The sequence below is a fragment of the Chiloscyllium punctatum genome, chromosome 3 (assembly GCF_047496795.1).
Source record: "Chiloscyllium punctatum isolate Juve2018m chromosome 3, sChiPun1.3, whole genome shotgun sequence".
NCBI lineage: Eukaryota > Metazoa > Chordata > Chondrichthyes > Orectolobiformes > Hemiscylliidae > Chiloscyllium > Chiloscyllium punctatum.
In genome coordinates, this window is record NC_092741.1 from 83,782,166 (window position 1) to 83,796,826 (window position 14,661).

General features: G+C 40.0%; 1 protein-coding gene across 1 annotated transcript in view; it reads left to right on the forward strand.

Annotated features, from left to right (window-relative positions):
* The first annotated feature begins 2,638 nt into the window (after positions 1-2,638).
* LOC140461359 (synaptotagmin-like protein 2) overlaps positions 2,639-14,661 on the forward strand; it is a 275,584-nt gene continuing 263,561 nt past the window's right edge. The window contains exon 1 of the mRNA XM_072555915.1: positions 2,639-2,737. The gene's annotated coding sequence lies outside the window, so the exon portion shown is untranslated. The remainder of the gene's footprint in view (positions 2,738-14,661) is intronic.

Below are 14,661 nucleotides of genomic sequence, written 5' to 3' on the forward strand. Positions count from 1 at the left end.
TAGAGAGGCTGCGCTGTAGAGGAATTGTGGAATGAACATTCAGTCTGCCCAAGCAGAAAACTCCAGTTCCCGCCCCAACCTTGGGGTCACTTACATATGTACGTTGTGCTGGCTGAAAAGACAAAGTGGCTTTAATTTGCAAGTAATCATCCTGACCTTTCAGTAGTAGCAATCAGAATTCGACAATCAAACAGGAGGTTTTATTGCCAGGGAATTTGTACACAGGATTACAGTTCAATTGTAGAACCTTTATGAGATTGCAACAGGAGCATGGAGTGTATTCTTGACCCATTACTGAGCGATGGGAATACATGTCATAGCTGGTGTACAGCAGAGGTGAAGTAGACTCATTCCCGGGTTGGTGGGACTGTCTTATATAAAGTGTTTGAGGAGAATATACCAGAAATTTTTACAGTTTACAGAAATGAAAGATAATCTCATTGAAATTTACAAAATTCTTCAAAAACTTGACTGGATTGATGCAGAAAAGGTGATATCCCCTGGATTTTCAGGTTTTGGAACCAAAGGGCACACTCCCAGAATAAAGGGCAAACAATTTAGGACAGAGATAAGGAGGAACATCTTCAATCAGAAGGCAGAGAAAGTGTAGAATTCTCTACCCTAGAGGTCTGGATGTAGACCCTTAGTCATTAAGTATGATCAAGATAGAGATTAGCAGGTTCCTGGACACTGATTTATCAAGGGATATGGATATACTGTGGAAACTGATGCTGAATTTAATGAACAGTTATGCTGTAGAATGCAGAGCAGATTCAAAGGGGTCAATGGCCTACTCTACTTCTTAATTAGCATGTTCCTACTGATGCCAGCTAGTTTAGTTTCTCTGAGGTTCTTAAACATTAAGGGACGTTTCACCCACTTTGTTCCAATGGAGTTTCTCTGTGAAGATGGCAGGGGAGTTGGTCAGAGTATAAAGAAGGAACTTATAGGAGACAATTCTGGGAACAGTGTGCTTCTAACAATCTACGTGTTATTTCATGTCACATTAATTTAATATATAAATTGCTGCAGTAACGGAATGAGTTCCCTGCACTAGCCTTGAGCAACTAATTCAGAAAGGTGGATAGGCAGCATCCAAGGAGCAGGAAAGATCAAGAGCTTTACCCGAAATGTTGATTTTCCTGCTCTTCAGATGCTGCCTGACCTGCTGTGCTTTTCCAGCATCACTCAAATCTTGACTCTAGTCTCCAGCATCTACAGTACCCACTTTCACCCAGAAAGGTGGATAGCCTAATCCACATGAGATCGCGGGCTTGGGATTTGTCAACTTATCTGGGGATTGCTATGTGGAGAGAAAGAGGGAAACAATCTAAATGTAAGAATTGCACGCAATATTTCAAAAGTGGCCGAACCAATGTCCTGAACAGCCACAACATGACCTCCAAACTCCTGCACTCTGACCAATAAAGGAAAGCATACCGAACGCCTTCTTCACTATCCTATCTACCTGTGACTCCACTTTCAAGGAGCTATGAACCTGCATTCCAAGGTCTCTTTGTTCAGCAACACTCCCTAGGACCTTACCATTAAGTGTATAAGTCTTGCTGACATTTGCTTTCCCAAAATGTAGCACCTCGCATTTATCTGAATTAAACTCCATCTGCCACTTCTCAGCCCATTGGCACATCTGATCCAGATTCCATTGTAATCTGAGGAAACCTTCTTCGCTGTCCACTACACCTCCAATTTTAGTGTCATCTGCAAATTTACTTACTATACCTCTTATGCTCACATCCAAATCATTTATATGTGTACCCAGCACCAATTCTTGTGGCACTCCATTGGTCACAGGCGTCCAGTCTGAAAAACAACCCTCCACCACCACCCTCTGTCTTCTGCCTTCGAGCCAGTTCTGTATCCAAATGGCTAGTTCTCATGTATTCCAGTCTCCCAAGGGGAACCTTTTGGAATATTGCATGCAATTCTGGTCTCCGTCCTTTCGGAAAGATGTTGAAAAACTTTAAAGGGTTCAGAAAAGGTTTACAAGGATGTTGCCAGAATTGGAGGATTTGAGCTATAGGGAGAGGTTGAATAGGCTGAGGCTGTTTTCCCTGGAGCGTTGGAGGCTGAGGTTTATAGTTTATAAAATCATGAGAGGCATGGATAGGATAAATCGACAAAGTCTTTTCCCTGGTGTGCAGGAGTCCTGAACGAGAGGGCATAGGTTTAGGGTGAGAGGGGAAAGAAATAAAAGAGACATAAGGGCAACCTTTTCATGCAGAGGGTGGTACGTGTATAGAATGAGCTGCCAGAGAAAGTGGTGGAGGCTGGTACAATTACAACATTTAAAAAGCATCTGGATCGGTATATGAATAGGAAGGGTTTCGAGGGATATGGACCAGATGCTGGCCTATGGGACTAGGTTGGATTGGGACAACTAGTCAGCATGGCCAAGTTGGACCGAAGGGTCAGTTTCCGTGCTGCACATCTCTATGATTCAATGACTTATTTTTATAAAGGAAGTAAATATCCAAAAATTAATACAAACACAAAAAAATCCAGGAAGAATTGAATAAAAACAAACAATGATTATCTTATTTGATTCTTAGAAGATGCTCCGCCTTACATTTTGGTTCTGAAAGTGGGTGTGTCTAAAGTTGACAAGCAAAGTGTTTGAGTTGCATTCAGCTTCCACATGCAGTTTGGTGGATGTATCCCTCCCATCTGGCTTCGACCTTAACAGCTTGAGTTTCACACTGCAACGCCATGACAACTGGTAAGAGTATGACATACTGAGATGTGTGCTGTGCAATCAAAATAATATGGAAGATATTGATATATAGGAATTCAACACTTCAGCAAAGTCTCTACTGATCAGTTCCAGTGCAACTTGCTGTGTGGTCAGCTCTGAAATGTCAGCAGGAAGTGACTGAAAGAATTGCTGTAACCTCAGCTTTCTTTTTTATATATATATTTCCTTATATATATAGTTCAATGGAATAGGATTATTGTTGCATTTCTGTGGTGGGTTCACCTGGTAGTCTACAGCAACATATAGCATTTTTCCATCTCTTTTTCTGTAAGATCCCTTATAGAGACAAACCTCCATTAATTCAATGATTATAAATACAATTTATAATTGTAAATTTGTTTCATGAGCATAACTAACTGCTAAGCTTTAAAATCACAGGTCTGTTTCACTAGAATGTCCATAGATCTTTTATATAAGATCTGTTGAAATTCACCCTCCAAATTTTATAATCGGTAAAGTACCAAAGACGTGAGTTTCCACAGAATCTCAGTGGAAGAAATGTGAGTATCCTTCACATACAGCATCATTACATTTGTCTACCATTTTCACAGTATATCCACTGTTAAACACAGACAAACAAGAGAACACCTTCCGTCAATTGTTAAAAAAAATGCTCTGCTGATGGGCAAGGTTAAAAATCTCTTGTTAGTTTAGTATTTTTATGTTATAATCTGTGGCTAGATCAAATGTATTCTACTTTGTTTGTGGTCCTCTCTTGCTAACTACTGTGCTGCAAAGGCTCTGAAATGTCTCTATGAGTAAATTGTTTGGAGGAGGAAAATTATCAACAGGCTAATCTGTTTGCTTTAAATGAATTATATCTTGTAATTACAACATAACTGGATATCAACAGATGTGGAATTTAATGAGACTATCCTATTGAACAGCAGTGTCCTGATGATTAGTAAACTTGCAGCTAAGTTTCACAATCCAGTTATCTTCAGTGAGATCAACTGAAGTGTAACGATAATTTAGTTCATCCATAAGACATTAAAAATCTTGGCCTGAAGACATTTTTGGGGCAGGGGAGACACATTTAGCTGTATCGCTACCTGTTTCAGAATCCTATACTTCAGCCTGACAAGGAGTGAATGGAGGCAAACCTAAGAACACACCAAAATGAAAATTCCCAAAGAACCTGAAAAGTTTCCGTAGCAGCTCTCTGCAGAAATGAAGGAAGTATGCATGAAGTGTGACCCAAAGCGCAACTCGGCTGCTTTGAGAGGACTGTGGCTGTGGACTGCTGAAGGCCTGGGTAATCCAGTATCAGACCCTCACACAGCCTGGCAGGCACTACAGTTTCTGATCGGTGTGAACTCTGAGGTGGTCAGTATTTATGACCACTGTCAGGATTACTGCAGATCCAACAGAGCCCCATAGAATTTTAAGGCCTTTATAGCAGTTATTGTTGAATCATCAATTCCAATGGCCACATTTATAATGAGGATTTTCTATGTAAATTTGTCAAGCTAAGTTGACAGGCATGGTTGATAGCACAATAGCTTCATAAATTGTAAGCGTGAGTTTAATTTTCACCATGTGTTTTCTGTTGCTTGGACAAAGGCAACCATTCACCTTTTTCACAGATTGTTTAACTTTAGATTTTTAATGTTGAAATAATATGTTTTGAACATTAAATATCTTTTCACATCAATCATACAGAGAAACACTTGCATTCATATTGTGCCTTTCATGTCATTTGGAAGTCTCAAAGAATTACTACCAGTGAATGCTTTTTTTGAATTGTCATCATTGTTGTAATGTCGAAATTGTATAAGCAAACTTGCAAATTGCATAGTTCCCACAAATAGCAATGTCATGATGACATTTGCTTCTGAAATATTGGTGGATTGATGGATAATTACTGGCCAGGCAACAGGAATAATTCCCAGAGCTTCCTTGAAATGACACAATGGGATCTTTTACCCTCAATTAAGAGGACTGAATGACTTCAGGTTTCATATCGCTTTCATAAAAAGCACTTTCAATGATGCAGTACTCCCTGACTACTCCACTGGTGTATCCATTTTGATAGATTAGAGTGGCGCTGGAAAAGCAAGCAGGTCAAGCAGCATCTGAGGAGCAGGAAAATCGACGTATCGGGCAAAAGCCCATATTCCTGATGAAGGGCTTTTGCCCGAAACGTCGATTTTCCTGCTCCTCGGATGCTTCCTGACCTGCTGCACTTTTCCAGCACCACTCTAATCTAGACTCTAGTTTCCAGCATCTGCAGTCCTTGTTTTTACCTATCAATTTTGATATTTGTGCCCAAATTCTAGAATGGGATTTGAATCCAGAACCTGTGAATTAGAGACAAGAACTCTCCCAGCTGAGCCAAAGTTGATACAGATTCCATAAATTAATAGCCCCAGGTTTTGATGTAGAGATTACCCTCTCCCAGGGATTTGGGAAGCAGTCTACCTTTTGAAACAGTGAAGAGTCCACCAACAGACAGAAGTTTACTTAAATGATCTATAGCCGCTTCTTTTATATTTTTTCAGTGAACATGTTGTCTAAACATGAACCACAGATCACCCATGTGGAGGCTCTTTATTTGAATAATTATAATTACAAAAATGAATCAGGAGCATTCATTTAATTTCACTTGACAAGTTCCAGATTCAAAGTGGCCATCATATAAATGAGTTGAAGTGTGTTCTTCTCCAAAACATTTACCAGTTGCTACATGGCAGAATACCTCTTGGGAAAAATGTGATATTCCAAAAAAAATGTTGACGTGATGGCTTTACAACTGATTCATTTTGTTCCCTTCTCTCACAGTGCAGTAGTTTCTCTTTCAGAATTCTACCACTTGACAAGTATTTCCTGTTTTGAGTTCATTTTGTCAATTTGTATCTTTGCTTCATGTGTACTCTTGTAGGAGTATTTATCAAATGCTAGTGACAGTTTCCTTTAACTCCTTTCTGATTGGATAGGTTTTCAAACAATGTCAGCACTTCAGAGAGAAGAGTGAGCACAGGTAACACAGTGACATTGGGCTATGTATTGGTTAGATGCTAAAACCTGGCTTGAGGCTTACAATATGTGATCAATACATGTTCATTGAGTTTGAATGCAGGTAGCACATGCTTACATTAGGCTGCCTGCAAATTATAATGATTTCTGAGTCCAGTCAATGCTTCCCATTCTGTTCATTAGCTGTGCATATCATCAGTGGGCCCAATATCATTAGCAATGAGCACTGCTTAAAACTAACTTGTACCATTTAAAGGGAAAATGCATTGTGTCTACAGTAGATTCTTTGAGACGTGCTGCAACTGAACAGCATCTAGGAAAGAAAGATTAATGAATAACCACAGGAGAGAATGAACTCACTCTCCTAGTGCACTGGCTTTAAGTGGAAATGAGGAGAGAAGGCCTGGGTTAGCAGGGAGCCTCAGCAAACATCTGTTGAGAAGTCAGTAGGAAAAGATAGGTGTAGAAAATCAATGAAAGCAATATAGTCCTGGACCTGGATGCAGTGTCAGAAGAAGTTTAACACAAGTGGTCAAAGTCAGTAATGCATATTCAAATACCATGTCCGACCAATTGTATCTTGATTTGGAGATCCCGATGTTGGACTGGGGTGTACAAAGTTAAAAATCACACAACACCAGATTATAGTCCAACAGGTCCTTCATCGACAACTGATGAAGGAGCAGCACCCTGAAAGCTAGTGCTTCCAAATAAACCTGTTGGACTATAACCTGAAATTGTATCTTTAACTTTATCCACTGTTCAATGCATCAAAAAAGCTTCACTGTCCTTTCAGCAATCTCGATCAATTAGCACTCGAACTTTACAGGATAGTTTTACCTCATTCGCATCATGGTAGCTTCCTCACTAATTGTACAACCCTTCTTTCTCTCTGGCAGAATAGGTTGGTACACAATCAGAGGCAACAGTTATTAACTGGTGTGGGAGAGTTGCAGCAATGTGTTCTGAGATATAATGCTGTCCATTATGGGCAGGGCCTTTGCTGAGTCTGTCATCAGCCTCAGTACCAAAACCATCAAAGTTAAGGATCTCTACATGCCTAATCCTCTTCAACCTCTCCTGCCACATCTCCCTTAGCCTGAAATTACAAACGTTACTGATGGGTATTAGCCTCCAGTTCTTCATCTCCCCATTTCCCCTTATCACAAATCTACCCTGTCCCTTTTCCTTTTCAGATACCCAATAACAGTGGCCGACGCAGACATGATTTTGCACGCATAAAGCCATGTTGAATATCACTAATCAGTCCTTGTCTTTCCAAATACATGTATATCTTGTTCATCAGGATTCCGTCTAACAACTTACCACCACCGACGTCAGGCTCACTGGTTTATAGTTGCCTGTCTTGTCCTTACCATCTTTCTGAAATACGGCACCACTTTAGCCAACCTCCAGACTTCTGGCACCTCACCTGTGACTACCGATGATACAAATATCTCAGTAAGAGGCCGAGCAATCACTTCCTTAGCTTCCCACAGAGTTGGACGGTACACCTGATCAGGTCCTATGGATTTATCTACTTTTATGCATTTCAAGACATCCAGCACTTCCTCCTCTGTAATATGGACATTTTTCAAGATGTCACCATCTAAATCCTTACATTCTATATCGTCTATGTCCTTTTCCACAGTAAACATTGATGCAAAATTCTCATTTTGTATCTCCCCGCTATTCTGCGGTTCCACACAAAGGCCACCTTGCTGATTTTTGAGGGGCCCTATTCTCTCCCGAGTTACCCTTTTGTCCTTAATGCATTTGTAAAAACCTTTTGGATTCTCCTTAATTCTATTTGTCAAAACTATCTCATGTCCCCATTTTACCCTCCTGATTTCCTTTTTAAGTATACTCCTACTGTCTTTAAACTATTCTAAGGATTCACTCGATCTATCCTGTCTATACCTTACATATGCTTCCTTTTTTTTAATCAAATCCTCAATTTCTTTAGTCATCCAGCATTCCCTATACCAACCAGCCTTCCCTTTCACCCTGACAGAAATATACTTTCTCTGGATTCTTGTTATCTCATTTCTGAAGGCTTCCCATTTTCCAGCCGTCCCTTTACCTGCGAACATCTGCCTCCAATCTGCTTTCGAAACTAATAGAATTAGTCACTGTCTCCAAAGTGCTCCCCCACTGACACCTCAGTCACCTGCACTGCCTTATTTCCCAAGAGTAGGGAAAGTTTTGCATCTTATGTAGTAGGTGCATCCACATACTGAATCAGAAAATATTCTTGTACATGCTTAACAAATTCCTCTCCATCTAAACCATTAACACCATGGCAGACCCAGTCCGTATTTGGAAAGTTAAAACCCCCTACCATAACCACCCTATTATTCTTACAGATAACTGAGATCTCCTTACAAATTTGTTTCTCAATTTCCCCCTGACTATTAGGAGGTCTATAATACAATCCCAATAAGATGATCATCCCTTTCTTATTTCTCACTTCCACCCAAATAGCTTCTCTGGATGTATTTCCGTGCATATCCTCCCTCAGCACAGCTGTAATGCTATTCCTTATTAAAAACACCACTCCCCCTCCTCTCTTGCCTCCCCTTCTATCCTTCCTGTAGCATTTGTATCCTGGAACATTAAGCTGCCAGTACTGTCCATCCTTGAGCCATGTTTCTGTAATTGCTATGATATCTCAGTCCCATGTTCCTAACCATGCCCTGGGTTCATCTGCCTTCCCTGTTAGACCTCTTGCATTGAAATAAATGCAGTTTAATTCATCAGTCCTACCTTGTTCTCTGCTTTGTCCCTGGCTGCCCTGACTGTTTGCAACACTTCTTTTTTCAACTGGACCAGTCTCAGCTTGATCTCTTTCCTTACTCTCTCCACTATTGCCTGTGGTCAGGATTTGTAATATTGTTGTTCAATGCAGGTGTATATGCAGATTATTGGAACGTCAGATATGTTTAATTTTGAATCTATGAATTCCTGATTAATGTAATTGCCAACTGAATGGCCTCACATTACACTCAAAGGGAATACACCTTGACAGCCAAAACCAAACAAATTTAATCCATCCACTATCACTATGGTGGCAGCCATTTTTAATCTTTATTGCATAATTCAGGTTGAAGATGCATGAGTTACCAGATTGACTTTGAGACAGAAAGAGAGAGTTACAGGCTCTGCCTGTTATTTCAGGTGCTCTTCCCAAACCCCCACTAACTTTTATATTCCATCCTGCGCTGCGGTCCTTGTCAACACAATCAGCTTTGAATTTCTCCACAATTCCACCCAGCCTTTGTATATAACCTCGAGCCCCAGGCACGCTGCATACCATGTCCAGAATTGTTATGCGCTGCCCACCAGCACTTTCTCCATTCCCCTCTTTCCTGATCCCCACATATATGCCAAGGGAGTGGTGACAACTGAGGATCCTCCCATCAATCCCTCACAGCCCCCTGTTCCATTCCATGCTCCATCAGCTTCCACCTTTATCTGTAGAGTTGTGTCCTTTCACGGTCAGTGTCCTTTCTTTGTCACGGTGTACTGACTCCAATTTCTCACGTTCTCCAGCACAGTACTGCCCCAGACAACCTTTCCTGATGTTTACAGCCCAAACCCCCAGGACTGACTGGGGTTCAGACATTGAAGGACAGCCCTGACTGAGGACAGCTGAGCTCACTCACAACTTCTCTACTGATTCCCAACAGATTTAGCTATAATTCCAGACTGTTTGTCTTTGACTTGTGGGACTAATTGTACGACATTCCCCGGACTATGATGAAATGGATTCCTGGAATCTGATCAGACTGACTGACAAGGGCCAAACCCCTGCATTGAGATTGGACCATACCTTTGAATGATTGTGGTACTCCCTGAATGACCAATGTGTCTCTTGACGAGACTAAGACTATTCCCCTTAAACTTTCAGACATTACCATTTGTTTGAAGCACATGCAGTGGGTGTCTTGTTGATGTAACAGTACACCATACAGCAGCATGTCTTCCCCTTTGCCTGATTACAGCTGTTAACCATGAAAAGCTGCCTGACTTTCGAGTGCTAAAATACATGGCAAGGTCTACTGTCAGCTTGTGAATTCTGGATGTCACAGCAATGTGACAAAAGGCAAGGCTGGAGTGCTGTGAGCATCCAAGTAAGTACATAATGTGCAAGCTCCAAGAAAGCAGAAAATAGCCTTGAGATGCACCTTGCCTTGATGCATGACATGGGTGCATATCCATTGCTTGTAAAGCAGCCAGCATTGGATTGTAATGTAAAGCATCAGTGAGCGCCAAAGGACAATATTGAAGTATTCAATTGCCTGAGAAGTCAGTCTAAGGTATACCAAATGATGTGGCGAGGCTGGTTCCTTGTCAATGCTGACTTCTGCTGATGGAGGACTCAGGCAATTGGTGCCCATAGAAAGTGCCCTGAGATGTTGGGGAATGCTGGACAACATGGGGACCCAGAAAATACATCAGAAATTTGTGGCCACCAGGAAAGGGTTCTGACTTTCAATTTGGGAATTGGCATATCCAGTTTTTAACGAATTCCCTGGAGGATAGCAACCTTGTGGAAAGAGGCCAATTTAGCTGATAATGAGTTGTTAGTGTGGACTAATAGGGATATTATCATTTACTAGAGAGATTTTCATTTAGCTGCTGAAAGCTTCAGGAGAAAATCAGACTTCGTTTTTGTGATGTTAAGAGTTTCTTTTTTTTCCATTCTTGCTGTATTTTCTCAACAGTTTCACTATTGCGATGTCATTCAAATGCAGGGAATATTTCACATATTGAATTTTTTTTTTATAAAATGAGATTATGCTTACAATTAATCACCAAAAATAACATTAAAAGTGAAAAAGGAGCAGAAAATAAATAATAGAAAGCTATGTAATATCTAAAGAAGCTTTATTCATCAGATTTATGAAATGCCACTTATTCCAAAAATGTACCTTAGCCTCACCCTCAAATGTATTTACACCATGATACCTAATATGCCATTTATATTCCCACAGTCATAATTGTTCCAATTCTCTAAATGGACTAATTAATATAGTGCTAATTACTGCTGCATTACAGGTAATTTGTGTAATGGACTCAATTCCAGTAAGTTCTGGCTTTTGATCATCAAAATTCATTTTGTTTAGGGTTTTTCCATCTGGAAAACTATAAACCTTTTGTTAGCTGAGTATGAAATGTAAATACTGGCGTCACTCTGTCCACTTTTCCTCGCTTGTTTATTATTTATTGGTCAATCTAACTCATCATGTTTGCCTCAAAAATTGATTTAAAAACATACATTAAGACTACATGTGGCTTTACTATTCCATTTGTACAAACATATTAATTTTAAGAAGTTGATATAAAATAAGCTTTTAGTCAAGCAGAGATGGATTGCTAAACAGGGACCATGGTCTCACAGGCTAGATGTCCCAGTCTGATTTATTTGTTTCTTATATTCCAGGGATGATTTTGTACTGTCTGGAAAGCTGTACTACTTTATACACTATCTGATACAATGTTGTCTTGGCTCTTCCAATACCTGGGATAATCATACTTGATCTTTCTTTTCGATTTGAGTCAGATCATTTTGATCCTTCTCCTCCTGAACAACCCTAAGGTGTTCTGACATCATAAGATCTCAGTTGATCTGTTCTCTAATGACAGTGGCTTCTAACTTCCTGCCCCTTAACTCGACTTGCTACCTGGGCTTTATGATTGACAAAACTTTGCCGGGTATCGAGAGTTGTACCATTTCTGCTGCTTTTTGCTGTGGACTTCCTTCATTTGTTTTACCTTCTTGTGGTCCTGAAGGGATATGTTCACCCGAGATTGCCTTTGAAAAATAGTACATTTGTTTTTAGTCTCTTTCCTATTAACAATTCCACTGGAGAGTATCCATACAATGGCAATGCACTGAATTGAGAAGAGTTATTTTCCAGTGAACATTCTTATGCATCATTAACTTCATAATCTTGATCAGCCTTAATGCATCTGCTTTCAACTCAGGATGTAGTGGAGAACATGTAACCTGTGTGATGGCTGCATTCAAAATGAACTTCCAGAAATCTTCATTGATGAATTACAACCAATTGAACGATACTCATTCTTCAGGGAAACAATACATTGTGAAGATCCTTTTCAGTACACTGATCACTAAATCTGTTGAGGTTGAATTAAGTCTTTCCGATTCAATCCAGCTTGAATAATAGTCAATGAGAACCAAAATATATCACTCCTCATAAAATCAAACAATTTTGTTCCTGACCTTTTCAGAAGCCTTGAGAAAATTAATGTGTCTGTCGGCATCTTAATGCAAACAGCACACCAGTCAGATATAATCCTGCACACCTTTCAATATGCCTGACCACCTCACAGATTGTTGTGCCCTCCACTTCATGTTACCTCAATGTCTCTATGGAGAGTCTCTCTGGAATTTTGCTTCTCATCAACTTTTGTATAACCATTCTGTGGTCACACACCAATAAATCTTTGTCAATATTTTTACTCTTCCTACCTTCACTTGGTCACTGAATTGTATTTCAACTACCCTCGCTGACAGAGTTGTCTAACCTCTGTACACACTTTGTTAAATTTTTGAATGATTGGGATTTGTCTGAGTTTTCCCACAGTTGGCAGTGAAGCATCAGTTTTTGTTTTAGCACAAAGTTCTACTGCTTCTCCAAGAATGCAATCCTCTTTTTCTGATTGATCCACTGTTGCCCTTGAAATTGCTGATACCATTACATGGACCTGGAACGTAAGACGATAACTCAGGTCTACTGCATCAGCAGAAGCCTGAATCTTTGTATGCATGAAGGCATTTTTGATATCTCTTTTGACCCCAATAACATCACCAAAGGCTTATAGTGCATCTCAATGCAGAATTTCAGTTCCATGGAGTAGCCTGTGTCGCTTTCCCCATATAACTGATAATGGTTCTCACTAAATAGCTGTGCACCTCTGTTCAGTGTACATTATTTTCGTATTTTAAAATATTTTAATATTTAAGAAGTATTTTGCTGTTCATTTGCACATGAATTAGGACAGCTCTAATCCTGTAGATGATGCATCTGTGGCGACTAAGATGAGTAAGCTTGGACTGTAATGTGTCCTACGGCATCAGTTAAAAGCAGCTGCACTTAAATCTTTTCAAAATATCATCTCTAGCCTTTCTTCAAAGCTCTGTTATGGATTCAATAAGGTTGACTAAGTGAGGACAACATTTCCCACCTGATTCCACATACCGAAGAAACTCTGTGCTTCCGGTACATAATTCAATACCATAAACTCACCAATCACAGCTGGATCCATCAGGCTTGCTGCAGTGCTCCAGGGAAGCTCAACACAAGCTGGAAGAACAATACCTTGTTTTCTGCTTGAGGACCCTGCAGTCCTCTGGACTCAATATTGAGTTCAATAATTTTAGGGCTTGAACTCCCCTATGTCCTAACCCCCCATACCACACACAACAGGTCTTGTCATCACATAGGCCTTGTTACACACTACCTCTTATTAGTCAACAATAGTCTCCATTAACAGCTATTCAACCACCCAGCTAGATTGTTATCAACTCCTTTGTCTGTCCAACTATTCTTCTCTCTCTTTGGGTTGTATCCCTACCTGTCATTTACTCCTTAGGCCCTTCCCTCCATCCTATGTACTGCATATAAACCAATATTTTCCAAGCGACCGTCAGTCTGAGGAAGAGTCACCGGACTGAAACGTTAACTTTGATTTCTCTTCACAGATGCTTCAGGAGCTGCTGAGCTATTCCAGCAACTTCTGTCTTTGTTTGTGATTTACAGCATCCACAGTTCTTTCATTTTTTATCCTGGATCCATCATGATGCCTTATCCTTGATTACTGTGTCCTATGCATGTAATTGTCATTCTATAGAATTAGCATTTTTCTAGTAGTGTAAGGCCTGCATATAAGAGCACCCAAAACATTTATCTGACTCTCTGTAGTGTTCCTTCTTAATTTTACCATGCACTAAGAGAGCATAGAGAAGCAAACAATTCTCTAATTCCCTCCCAGGATTCTAGATATTCCGTTTGGAAAAGCAAAAACACAGCTGAGATTCTAAATGGCAGATGATTGAATCAATACTGACCATATGGTATAACAAATGTAAACAGCAGTTTTGATTCATGGTCCAAGGGAATACGGCAGAACCTATTGTTTACATCTAGTTTGTGAAAAAATTGCATGTTGCTGCTTTACCAAATTATTTTTGACCAACAAAATAGGATGGATTTCTCTTCTAACTCTTACAATTAACTGAGGGTTAGTTCTCCATTTGACTTCAGAACAGTTACCAACCCTGAGTTCACCTACATAGGAAGACCACTACCTGTAAACTCTCCTGTGAGTCATTCACCATCCTCATTGTTCCAGTGTTGGATTTAAATTCTGTTTCAAAACCTTGATGCTTCACGTCCAGAGTCTGCACTGATTCTCCTAGATCTCACCCAGGATGTTGTCTTCACTTTTTATTCTGTACCTTTAATTTATATGGTTTCCATTTCTCCAGAACATTTCCTTTTGCAGGCCTTTACCTTTGGTTTTGATGCTGTTAACTGACAATAAATTTTTAAGTATCCAGCTGGCTATAGTTAGAGCACACAGCTCTCCCTGTTGAACATTTGCTGGGTTTATGGTTCTATTTGGAGCTGCAGGTCTTTCATTGATTCTCACTCTTCTGGCATTTCGGTGAGCTTTCAGGAGGGTGACAACACTTTTTTGGGACTTATTCATCTAATCTTGTCAGAAAAAAAATCTTGAGCTTTCCTTGCAGTATTGACCAATTTTGTTCCCTGATCTTTGGCTGCTTAGAAAATGGAATTACCTTTTACAATGTTAAATCTCCTTTGATTCAAGAAACCTTGCATTCCTCATGCTATCTATTTTATAGTTTCTAAATAAGT